The following is a 12,488-nucleotide window of genomic DNA, read 5'->3' as shown; positions in this document are numbered from 1 at the left end:
CTAGAGGTTCTAACCACTACATAAGTAATTTTTGTTTTGGCCTTAGAGTGACCACTCACATAAAATTGATTAACACTTCAATGTGCTGATTTCTGCTGTTAAAATTAGGAAATATTGATCTTGATAGTGCTTCATATTGTATTCTCATAGACATACTACCTGTCAAAGACAGAATTGTGTCATTGTACACAGTAGATTTGTGTCAACAGTGCCATCACAACTAGCCAATTGCAAAATCAAACCAAAAGTTGTTAAGGACTTCATGTACATTATACCTCAGACCTTATTTGTTTTAGGGATAATTAATGGTTGTTAACATGATCAACTGTTACAGTACAATGTTTATGTACAAAAATGTAAAGATCATTGCAATGAGACTAAAGGTTTCTACAGGGTCAGGATTTTAACCCTCTTCAAAACTTTCAGTCCTGCGGAAGACAATGTAGTCTTAAAATTGTTTCAACCCTGAAGATTTTTTTTTATGATTTGCTGGCGCATTGGAATGTCCCACATTAATTCGCCAAAGCATCTGGGACTAAACATTCTAAAAGAAAATTGGAAACCTTATATCATTTTAAACCAGTTTATCAGATTGGATCAAATAAGATTGATTGATTGATTTTTTGGTGTTTAATTCCTCTTTCTGTACTGTCAGACTATGTGGGCTGTTCGGTGGCAGCCAGTTTCTATGGAGGATCAGATAAGAACATTTCATCTTATAACACCAAGATTAAAATCAAATTGACCCCAGGCAATTAGAAACAAAAGTAAAACAAACCCTGGATAGCTGAGCTGTTAATATGGAAACCTTGTTATAAATGGCTTATTAATACTTGCTTTTAACTTAGTAATGCCAATTTTCATGTTAAATCGAACTATGATAGAATATCTGAATGTGATAAAAATCAGAAAGGCGAATCACATCCTCTTTGTTACTATGTGTTACGCCTTGAAATTATTGACATATTTGGTAGTGAAGTTCGATATAATATGACTTCCAATCTTGATTTTTAAAGGTTTAATTGCTTCAAGCATAAGACTAGTCTAACCGTTTTGACAATGATTTTATTATTCTCGTAAAAAATGTGTATGAAATTAATGGACTGATCATAATTGTGCATCAGTGCAGAAGTTTCAAATCATCGGATTTTATTATAATGTAAGATAAATGTCTTATATAAGTCTTTTGAATTTACTGGGAACGTCAGGTAAATGCTATTTTTGTAGACAAATATTACAACAATGAAAAGGTTTTAAATTTTCAGTATGACAATATAGCATATATTTTATTTATTATTTTTATAATTGAAACGACCTTGATACTCATGATGGCCAATTACAGTCAATATTTGTTATGTTTTAAATTCAAATAAGTAATTATGATATTTAAAAAACATTTAACTTTTTAAAGTCATAAAGGGGTGCAAGAGTTAAAAACTTAATATGTCTATAAAATAATTTTTGTTGTTGTAGATGTATGAATTCTGAAAGATTATATTGATGTCCAAGAATTGCAGTAAATATTTTTATGGCCCATTTATGGGCATTATGTTTTTTGGTCTGTGCATCTGTTCGTCTGTCCTGCTCCTGGTTAAAGTTTTTGGTTGAGATAGTTTTTGATGAAGTTGAAGTCCAACTAACTTGAAACTAAGTACACATGTTCCCTATGAAACGATCTTTCTTATTTTAATGCCAAATTAGAGATTTTACCCCATTTTCACGGTCCATAGAAAGTGATAGTGTGGATGGGGCATCCCTGGGTTATGGACACATTCTTGTTGGTAATTTGATTAATCTCACAATACATGGTGACCCTCTGCTGCTGTTTTTTATTTGGTCGGGTTGTTGTCTCTTTAACACATTCCCCATTTCCATTCTCAATTTTACAGAAAAAGGGGAACAATAAAAAAATATAATTTTCATGTTTTCTTGGCTAAAAAAAAGAAGAGAACAATAATCCTATTCAGAATCCTTTCCAGACCCATTCCCCCATCTCCCCTTTCCCCCTATTTCTGTCTATGTCTTAGATACAGGAGGCAATCATGCTAGTCATGTGCAACAAGCTATTTTTTAAGGCACATCTTTCCTATGGGACTAATACATTTTGTAATATCTATTGAAATAAAAATGTTCTTTTACAAAAAAATGTAGGTTTGTATATAAGCAGTCACTGTAGTAAATCATGTAATTAAATATCTACGAAAATGCAAGTTTTACCTTGAATGAACAAAAAATAGGTACCCACAAAAAAAAACAAATCCACAGTATTTTAAAGTCCTCAACAGTGGTCTTTGCTTGAAGAAATTATATTGTGTATTGGCCTCTAGATGTTTTTTTCTTTATTGATGTGAGGTTGCTGTCTTGTTGAGCTGATACTCCCCATATCACATTTTGATAATTTTTGATGTGTCTGGTAGGGTTAAAGATTCATAACAGGGCATGCAAGATTAGCATAAATCAATTAACATTAACAGTTTGGAGTAGCTTAGCCTGCTAATCATTATGGCTATTGACACTTAATATAAGTCCATTTAATTAACAATTACTTATTATGTGTTAGCCATTTAAATATACACAAGAGATTGTTGAACTTTTTTGAATTGGGGTGAATATTTACTTAACCCTTTAAATCTAAACCAAATATTATCATTGAATACACATCAACCTTGAGGGTATATTGATATCTTCCATTCATTAAAGTTAAAATGGCCTTATGACATGTATGACTGGACCAGAAATTTTTTAATGGACTGATAGTGGTCAAAAGTACCAGTGATTTGCTTTTACACAATATAAACTTACTAGTATTATAAAATCATACTTTCCAAAATGTTTTTGTGAGGCCAGTTTTAAAGAGCTTTTATTCATTTTAGTACTTTTGTAGTTATTTTAGTCATGTAGATTTCCAGTTCATTGATTTACATAATTGCACTGAAACATGAGGTTGTAAATTAATAACAACCTTTGTCTTAGATTTTGACTTTCCTGTTTGGTCCCTTTAGTCTTTGGTGAAAGTAAATCTCAGTGGCAATCATACAAACTATCCTTGTTTTTAAACTGTATTTTATTGGGCCGTCAAAATTTTCCAAAGACATTTGGATTCTGTACAACAACTTAAATATATATATGTATGGATCTGTATGCAATTGTACCACAAGGTTCTATACCACGGAAGAAAGGTATTTTGTTCCAACTGCTTAATTATGAATAAGAGCTTAAAACAAGCATTTCCTTTGCCTCAGGACAATATTTAAGAGCTGCTTCAAAGCGTGAATGTTGTGTCAATACTTGCGGACGTATCAAGCTGCGAAGGATTTTATTTCAATAAGGCCATATAAAAATGTATGTGTGCACGTGGTTCCAGTACCCTACTACCCTACTTTTTAGTCTCTATAATAGCCTACCCTAAAGTCTTTTGCCATTTTGCATTTTAGCACTGTTAAAGTCAGAATGTTTTTCCCATAGACTCAATGTAAGAATAAAACAAAACTTTTTAAAAATCCCTACCGACCTACCCTAATATTTGTTAGATGTAACTGGAACCACACATATTATTTTATTTGGCCTTATTTAAAAATTGTCTGGTAGCTTAGAACAATGCATCTTTAAGTTAATTTTTGAGATTTCAAATTTTTTTTTTACTTATCTGTTGATATTTTTTTCATGCCTTGATAAAATAAACATTTAAATAAACAATTTTTTTCCCATATCATATATTTATTTTTGGTATTTTATACAATAGAGTTGTAAACATCTGGTTCATACCTTATGTATTTATGCAATTTACCTACGGCAAAACTAATACCATTTCTTGATTTTTGTTGTAAATCATGATCAAGGACTATATTTTTTGTTGATTTGACATAAAATATACATATTATAATAATATTTACAGTAAACGCCTAATATAAAATGTCAATAGATGTAAATATGCTGTTTTAGACAGTTTCAAGGGAGATAATTTACAAATTGGAATGAATGTAAGGATGTAACATAATGAGCAGGTATTTAAAGTAAACATATTTTAAATTTTAATTTTAGTTTCTTGTGTACAATTTGGAAATTAGTATGGCGTTCATTATCACTGAACTAGTATATATTTGTTTAGGGGCCAGTTGAAGGACGCCTCCGGGTGCGGGAATTTCTCGCTACATTGAAGACCTGTTGGTGACCTTCTGCTGTTGTTTTTTTCTATGGTCAGGTTGTTGTCTCTTTGGCACATTCCCCATTTCCATTCTCAATTTTATTATTCTAAAACATAAAAACGGGAGGAAAATTGAGTAAAACTGTTGAAACTTTAAAAAAAATGCAAAAATTTGGAATAATATAGTGGAAAGGAATATATCAAAGAATTAATGTTTGTTTTTTTTTGACAAATTGTGACTATTAGAATTGAGACTTAATTAAAGTGGGTCTCATTGGGGAGGTTCTGATCCCGGATCCCCCTTACTGTTTTGTCAGATTCCCGTTACCCAGTTGCACTATGTACGCAATTCTCATTTTTTTGTAATTTCCTGTTTCCCGCTAGACTTCATTTCCTGTTTTCATGGCACAATAATGTGACTTTCACGTGTCACGCTTACAAAAAATTGTCAATCCCACATCACGCTTAGACCCCAATGAGACCCACATTAAATGATTCCCATTTTGCAACATATTAAACCCTTTTGGTAGGTGCACATATCTGGCAAGGTCATATATCACTATTTAACCTTATCATGGTTCTTATAATGTTTTTATAAAGTTGGATGGGATATCTGTGTAAAACCTTAATATTTTAGACTTTCAACATAAAAGTTCAATCCTGATCTATAAAGCAGGTGAGACAACTCAGCAATGTGCACTCTTGTTGATGGTTTTTTTTAGGAATTTTGTAAAAGCAATCCTGCTCTCAGTTCAGAAAAATAGACTGAAGTTTTCTTTTAAAAGTAGCAATTTGTATTAACTTAAGGACAGATGCAAATAATAAACACCTATTGTGATTGAAATTTCAACAACCCTCCCCCTTTTATGAGCTCTCAACCAGTGAATTCTAAATAACAATTTAGGAAAAGTACAGGAAAAGCACTTAAATTATATGTATGATAGTGACCGTACTGAATACTACATTTGTTTAATATATAAAGTGTCAGGAAATAACCTTATTTCCTAACCCGAAGCTGAAAAAGAAGATAAAAAATATATTACTTCCCAGCCAAATGGTATATGTTTTATTACATGTAGTATAGTATTAGACACTTATTTAATAGGTGAGTTGATGTTTCAAACATGTGCTTGTTAACTTTTCAATAAAGTTTAAAGTTAATAATGTATTTCACTTCAATTTATTGATAAATATATATTTGGTAAAATGAAATATATATGACTTAAATCTTTTGTAATTTTATTTAATGCCCTTTCACTTTCACAGTAATTTCATAAAATGAATATATCCTCACAGAATATAAAATTAATAGACATCTTTTGTATAAAATTAATTAGGTTAAATGATATGTAAGTTATTGTTTTAGATAGAATTACAGCTATTTGACCATTTTACAAAGGATTAGTTTTGCCTCAGTGGGATGCAGAGTATTTCCATTCCAATTAGTCTGAAGTATTATTGCCAGACCTGAGTTATTATGGAATATGTAGAAATTCAATGTTGGAATATAAAGTAGATCTCTGAAATTACACAACATACAGATAGACATGAGAATATTATAAATTTCATGTAAATTTATAAGATAGGTTAAAAAATAAAATTCTTAATAGAGGTTTGATTTCATAACCATTAAATATTTTTGATACTATAAAAAATGCAGTATAGATCACTTGATATATTTAAAGAATTAATATTTTGTCTTTTAAAATCATTCTTTAGTAATTAAAACCAAAAATTATTAAGAAAAAGTCATAATTTATGCTGATTAGATTATTACATTCATGAGATAGAGAGAAAATTGAGAGGTACATCTTCTTTTTTTAAAACCCTGTAAATTAGAGAAAATCTGGTGAGATTGGAGTGGTATTCAGTTCAATTATCTCCTCCTGAATGGAATCCAGTTCAATTATCTCCCCTGAATGGAATCCAGTCATCTTAATAGTCAGATGATTCTTTATTCTGTTAATTTGTTTAAATGCTTATTACCAGTATAACATTTCCATAAAGATAACCAATGTTTTGGACTCACATCGTGACAAGTTTGACCGACTAGGTCATTATTTAGTTATAAATGTGCATCTCCCTAGTGTCCCAAACTTGAACAACAAAAAATGATAAAACTATTAAAGAAAATGGAGGAATTGGGGAGGTGGAAGACATAAATTTCCAATTTGCTTTTAAAAAACCTCTGAAAGTTCTGATTATACATTTCTTAAAGCAGAATCAATATTAATGCACTCTTTTTTTTCATTTTGGCAAGAACATACTATTCCAGTATTTGACCAGAGGGAAAAAACTTAGCCACCCTAAGCTAAGTGATCATGCACTTTTATATTATTCTTTGGGGAAAAAGAAAGGAGTCAATAAAAAGGCAGAAAACATCTTCCACATTGTTTACAAGATGTAGTTTATTTTAGAACCTCCCCTAATGACCAATTATTTTACTTGCTGACAGTTGATCATTATGGAGCCATTACGACAGGAAGTTCATTTTTAGAAGTTCTGGAATTAGCTTTTAGTAAGACATAAAAAATAATTGTCTGTAAGAAAAGAACTACTGATAAAGATTCTTTGATTTTCTAGCCTGTTTATTAAAAGTTTTATGGTTAACTCAATTTCAGAAAACAAATGCTAAATTGATCTGCTCTGGGTTGATAGTTTAAAGTTCTGTAATAAAATGGAATGGAACATTCAAATATCATTAGTTTCAATATTGGAATAAATGTAACCATTGTAAGGACTGACTTATTTATATATAGAAGCTTTTTATTTCAAGGCAATTAACTGGAACATCTTGTAGTATATTCAGGTGAAACATTTGTAGTACATTAAGGTCAAGTACCAGTAAATGAACGCCGTCTAGCGGATTCCGCGAAATATTGCGACGTTTTGTACGAATTACGTCCCTTTGACCAGATTTTGCAATGTAAAAATTGCACCCGGCGACTTTTCGATGGGACAACGTCAACGGTTTTGACGGAAAGTATGTAACTTCTATGAGAATGAACTTGTTTTTCTAAAATTAAAAATTGAAAATGAATATGAAAACAGTCCTGAAGTGAAAATCAGGACGTAGGGTGGTAGAGTTTGGTATATCTGCCGACCAGTTAAACATGTTAAAACAAGTGTGAAAACTGTTGCTCACTACTATTTCTACATAATTGTGATGAGAAAAAACAGTGTGGTCTCGGAAGTATTCTATATGTTGTATGTCAAAACTGTCCTTTCAAAAACCCTATATTCACTGGGAAAAGACATCGTCTAGCAGAAAATAAGCAGAAGGGGTGCAAGTTTCGGACATTAATACTAAAGATTCAAAAACTTAGTATTGTACGGTCAGACTATTTATCCCATATTTTGAAAATTATCACACCAGTCGGAACAAGGGGGGGACGAGGGTTTTGTGATCCCGAAATCTCTGACTTTAAAACATGAAATCCCGAGGTTCCGAATTTATAGAAATTTCAATCCCGCCATCCCGAAATTCGAAAAAAGAATAGCCGGATCCAGAAAGGATCAATCTCGAAATCCCGTGCTTAAAAACACCCGATCCCGGAGTCCCGTTTAAGGTCCCGTTTAAGGTCCCCGCTCATTTGTGTAGATTGACTAAATAACAAAACACAATATTACCAGTCATGTCTCAGCCTGTGTGCGATTGTTTTTTTCTTGGTTTTTTTTTCGGTTTGGGGAGGGGGGGGGGGGTGTATTTTTGTAGGCATATTAAACATAAATATGTACATCTGTTTTTAGGTCATATCTCAACCTCCGTATATTTGTTTTTACACGATGTATTTCATCGAAATTCAGAGAGAGAAGCACATTAATTTATTGTCACATATAATTGGATCTCAAAGGGAGTTGCAGAATAACGGATACTGGCGAATGTCAAAAATTGAACAAAAAAGTTTGCAAAATTATAAAGAATAACAACGGAAAATAAAATAATAATTATTAAAAGATAAAGAACATTTAGGTACACACTTCATATAGACCCTTAAAAATCGTTGGATTATCTCGGTGTTACTGGTCAGTAATGAATAAAAAATCACTGGTCAATTTAAAGGTTGTAAATGATGCAATATATTCTTATTTTCCTGTTCCCCTAATGTAACTTCCAGTTTTATTAAAGTTTACATCCATCAAAGCCTTAGTTTAATTTAGTTTCCTGTCATTACTACCCCCCTTTATTTGTCGCATGTTGCGTATCATGTACTGATTCTATATATACTTCGAGCATACATATGTACACTTATGGAACAATAACCATTTAGTAAACTTTTTAAAACGTTTTTGTAGACTTGTATACAATAAATTTGATACAGAACAAAAAAGATAATAACAAAGATGACAGTTTGTCTGCGTGTTTTACTTGTTAACTTGAAGATGTATTAATAACTACACGACACTCTTTCAAAAATTTGTAGAATCATTGATATAATGTTTGTTTATATATGCGATATTAAGCAGCAGTATATGGACAGAACACGTTATGTACTGATATAGTACCAAAACACAAGCTATTACAAGTTCCGCTGCTAAAAATCCGTTTTTTTCTTCTTCAAAAGTGGCCAAATCATTATCGGAACGGATAAAAAGTGTAAACAGATGACTTACAAGATAGTATAAGAGATTTATGAATTCGTTAAAAATGACAAAGTTCAACTGTCTCTCATTAGAGCAAATATGTAAAAAGATCAAAACCTTGACCACATGCAAACAGACAGCAAAGTACGTTCCATGATTCAAACTGTAGATGTTTTGCGGAATAACTATAAACTATAAAGGGGGCGGACGGACGGAAGGACGGGCGGTCAGACGGAATGACGGACGGACAGACGTACAGAGGTAGTTGAAGGGGGCATAAAAAAACATATAGCTTCAATTACATCTTTTATTGCGTCAACTTGTTGACAGTAACCCTGATGATTTCTATTTTTAAGTTTTTACCATTTTTGCGTTCATGTACTTACAACGTATTTTTGTCTGAATTAGTAATTGTTTTAGATATGTATATTAATAATGAACACACATGTACCACATTTTTTACAACGTATAATTTCTTTTTAACATGTTCCATAAAAGAGGGGTTTACGGAATACAGAATAATGGGCAAAAATTGCAGAATAAAATGCAAAAAAAAAAAAAAAAAAAAAGTGTATAATGGGGTGCTAAAATATAAAGAATAAAGAATATTGATAATACTAAATAAAAATTTATTATAATTATCCAGACTCTTATGATAAAAAGAATCTATCAATGCGAAACACATAATCATCGTGCATAATCAACACGAAGAACGTTGGAAATTATAAGCATGATAACTTGACGTTATGTAATAAAAATTACGACGTCACGAATTTTGATGGTTTTTTTTGCCAAAATGTTGTGTTTACGTCGCTTCTACAGGGAAAACAAAGTCGGTGACCATATTTTTTTTTAATATCATCTAATTCGTAAGACAAAGAAGAAAAAAGTATTGATTTAAAAAAAAATTCTATGGAGCGGTTCTCGTGATTTATACCAGAAACCGAAAATTGTAGAAGGAAAATATAGATTTACCCTATATATTCAATGTAATTTAGTACCCTCTGGGACCATTTTAAAAATGGATTTTTCTTGAAAACGAAGTCGGTGACATATACTTTTTTTTACATTTTCTGATGTATATTTTCAATATCTAATAGAGTTCTAAATTTAAAAAAAATCTATGGACTAGTTTATTTACTGATCCTTGACCTTAAGGAGGAACATCTTGTAGTACATTAAGGTGGAACATCTTGAAGTACATTTAGGTGGAACATCGTGTAGTACATTTAGGTGGAACAAATTGTAGTACATTAAGGTGGAACATCTTATAGTACATAAAGGTGGAACATCTTGTAGTACATTTAGGAGGAACATCTTGTAGTACATTTAGGTTGAACATCTTGTAGTACATGAAGGAGGAACATCTTGTAGTAAAATGTACATTTAGGTGGAACATCTTGTAGTACATTTAGATGGAACTTCTTGTTGTACATTTAGGCGGAACATCTTGGAGTACATTTAGGTGGAACATCTTGGAGTACATTTAGGTGGAACATCTTGTAGTACATTTAGGTGGAACATCTTGTAGTACATTTAGGTGGAACATCTTGTAGTACATTTAGGTGGTACATCTTATAGTACATTAAGATGGTACATCTTGTAGTACATTAAGGTTGAACATCTTATAGTACATAAAGGTGGAACATCTTGTTGTACATTTAGGTGGAACATCTTGTAGTACATCTAGGTATGTTCTAGTATCTGTTCTTATTGTCTGTTATTCACTCATAGACGCTCTAGTAATGATCATATGAAAGGAAATCTTTATTGAAAAAATGGCATGGTCCTCAGCTAGCTATAAACTGACCATTCCCACTTTTCTGTTTCAGAATTTATGTGTTTCGATATAAAGATAACATTTTTTTCCTGATTTTAGATTTGATTTGATTACTTTTTATATTAACTTTACCCTAACATTTCAGTAATTTTAACCTTGACCTTTTACATAAGAAGTTGGTACAGTGACCTGAGATAGTTCTCAAATCTGTCTAATTGTCACAACTGGATAGTTGTCTTATTGACAACCATACCAAATCTCATTATATGTATAATGATGGTCCTATCTCTTTCTAATTGTCACAATGGATAGTTGTCTTATTGACAATCATTCCATATCTCATTATATGTATAATGATGGTCCTTCAGGGATTTTGGTGTTGATAATAGTCCTTTGATGGATGCTGATAAATTTATTCCATACTTTCTTACACATATTGTGTTGGCATTTGATAACTGTTAAAGAAGGTATATTGATCTCTAGAATGCTGCCTTTTTTCCATTGGTGTTTAAGAATGATGTCTTTAATTCCATTGCTACTTTTGGGTTGCTGTCCAGTTAATGTTTAGTTATTAGTCCCACACTGATGAAGTGAAAGCGGAATTAAGGTTTGCACTCCGTCCCTCCGATTTTCTGTGTGTCCATCCATCAGTCTGGCAAATCAGTTTACCACACTTTTTAGCTCACCTGGCCCATAACATTAACTTTTGCAGAAATTTTCTCCCCTGAAACTACTGAGCCAAATTTGGCACAATTATCATTGGAGTACCTAGTTTAAAAAATGTGTCCGGTGACCCGGCCAACCAACCAAGATGGCCACCAGGGCTAAAAATAGACTATAGGTGTAAAATGTAGATTTTGGCTTATAACTCTGAAACCAAAGCATTTAGAGCAAATCTGACGAGGTAAAATTGTTTATCAGGTCAAGATCTATCTGCCCTGAAATTTTCAGATGAATCGGACAACCGGTTGTTCGGTAAATGCTGCCCCTTAATTGGTAATTTTATGGAAATTTTACTGATTTTGGTTATTATCTTGAATATTATTATAGATAGGATAAACTATAAATAGCAATAATGTTTAGCAAAGTAAGGTCTACAAATAAGTCAACATGATCAAAATGGTCAGTTGACCCCTTAAGGAGTTATTACCCTTTATAGTCATTTTTTACCAATTTTTCGTAAATTTTTATAATCTTTTACAAAAATCTTCTCCTCTGAAACTACAGGGTCAAATTTAACCAAACTTAGCCACAATCATTATAAGGGTATCTTGTTAAAAAAATGTGTCCAGTGACCCAGCCAATCAATCAAGATGGCCACCATGGCTAAAAATAGAACATAGGGATAAAATGTAGATTTTGGCTTATAACTCTGAAACCAAAGCATTTAGAGTAAATCTGACAATGGGTTAAATTGTTTATCAAGTCAATATCTATCTGCCCTTACATTTTCAGATGAATTGGACAACTGGTTGTTGGGTTGCTGCCCCCCAATTGGTAATTTTTAAAGAAATTTTGCCATTTTTTGGATATTATCTTGAATATACTATTATCGATAGAGATAAACTGTAAACAGCAATAATGTTCAGCAAAGTAAGATCTAATAATAAGTCAACATGACCACAATGGTCAGTTGACCCCTTAAGGAGGTTTTACCCTTTATAGTAAATTTTTAACAATTTTCATTATTTTGGTAAATGTTTGTAAATTTTTACAAAATATTTTCCTCTGTATCTAAAGGGCCAAGTCTATATAGATAGAGAAAATTGTAAGTAGCAAGAATGTTCAGTTTAGTAAGATCTACAAACAGATCACCATCACCAAAACATAATTTTGTCATGAATCCATCAGTGTCCTTTGCTTAATATGCACATAGACCAAGGTGAGCGACACAGGCTCTTTAGAGCCTCTAGTTTTCTGTATGCTTGAAAATATTGATTTAATATATTTTGTATTGTTTTATCATGCCAAATTACAGAT

General features: G+C 31.8%; 1 protein-coding gene across 4 annotated transcripts in view; it reads left to right on the top strand.

Moving 5' to 3' along the window:
• LOC139489206 (uncharacterized) overlaps nt 1-12,488 on the top strand; it is a 45,030-nt gene that overhangs the window by 1,460 nt on the left and 31,082 nt on the right. For 2 of the 4 annotated variants that reach the window (XM_071275406.1, XM_071275404.1), the window contains exon 2: nt 1,474-1,516. The exons of the other annotated variants lie outside the window; for them this stretch is intronic. The gene's annotated coding sequence lies outside the window, so the exon portion shown is untranslated. The remainder of the gene's footprint in view (nt 1-1,473; nt 1,517-12,488) is intronic. 4 annotated transcript variants of the gene reach the window in all.

This window comes from Mytilus edulis, chromosome 9, assembly GCF_963676685.1.
Source record: "Mytilus edulis chromosome 9, xbMytEdul2.2, whole genome shotgun sequence".
In the NCBI taxonomy this organism is placed as follows: Eukaryota; Metazoa; Mollusca; class Bivalvia; order Mytilida; family Mytilidae; genus Mytilus; species Mytilus edulis.
Note: the sequence above shows the minus strand (reverse complement) of the source record. Positions and strands in the feature narration are given on the sequence as shown.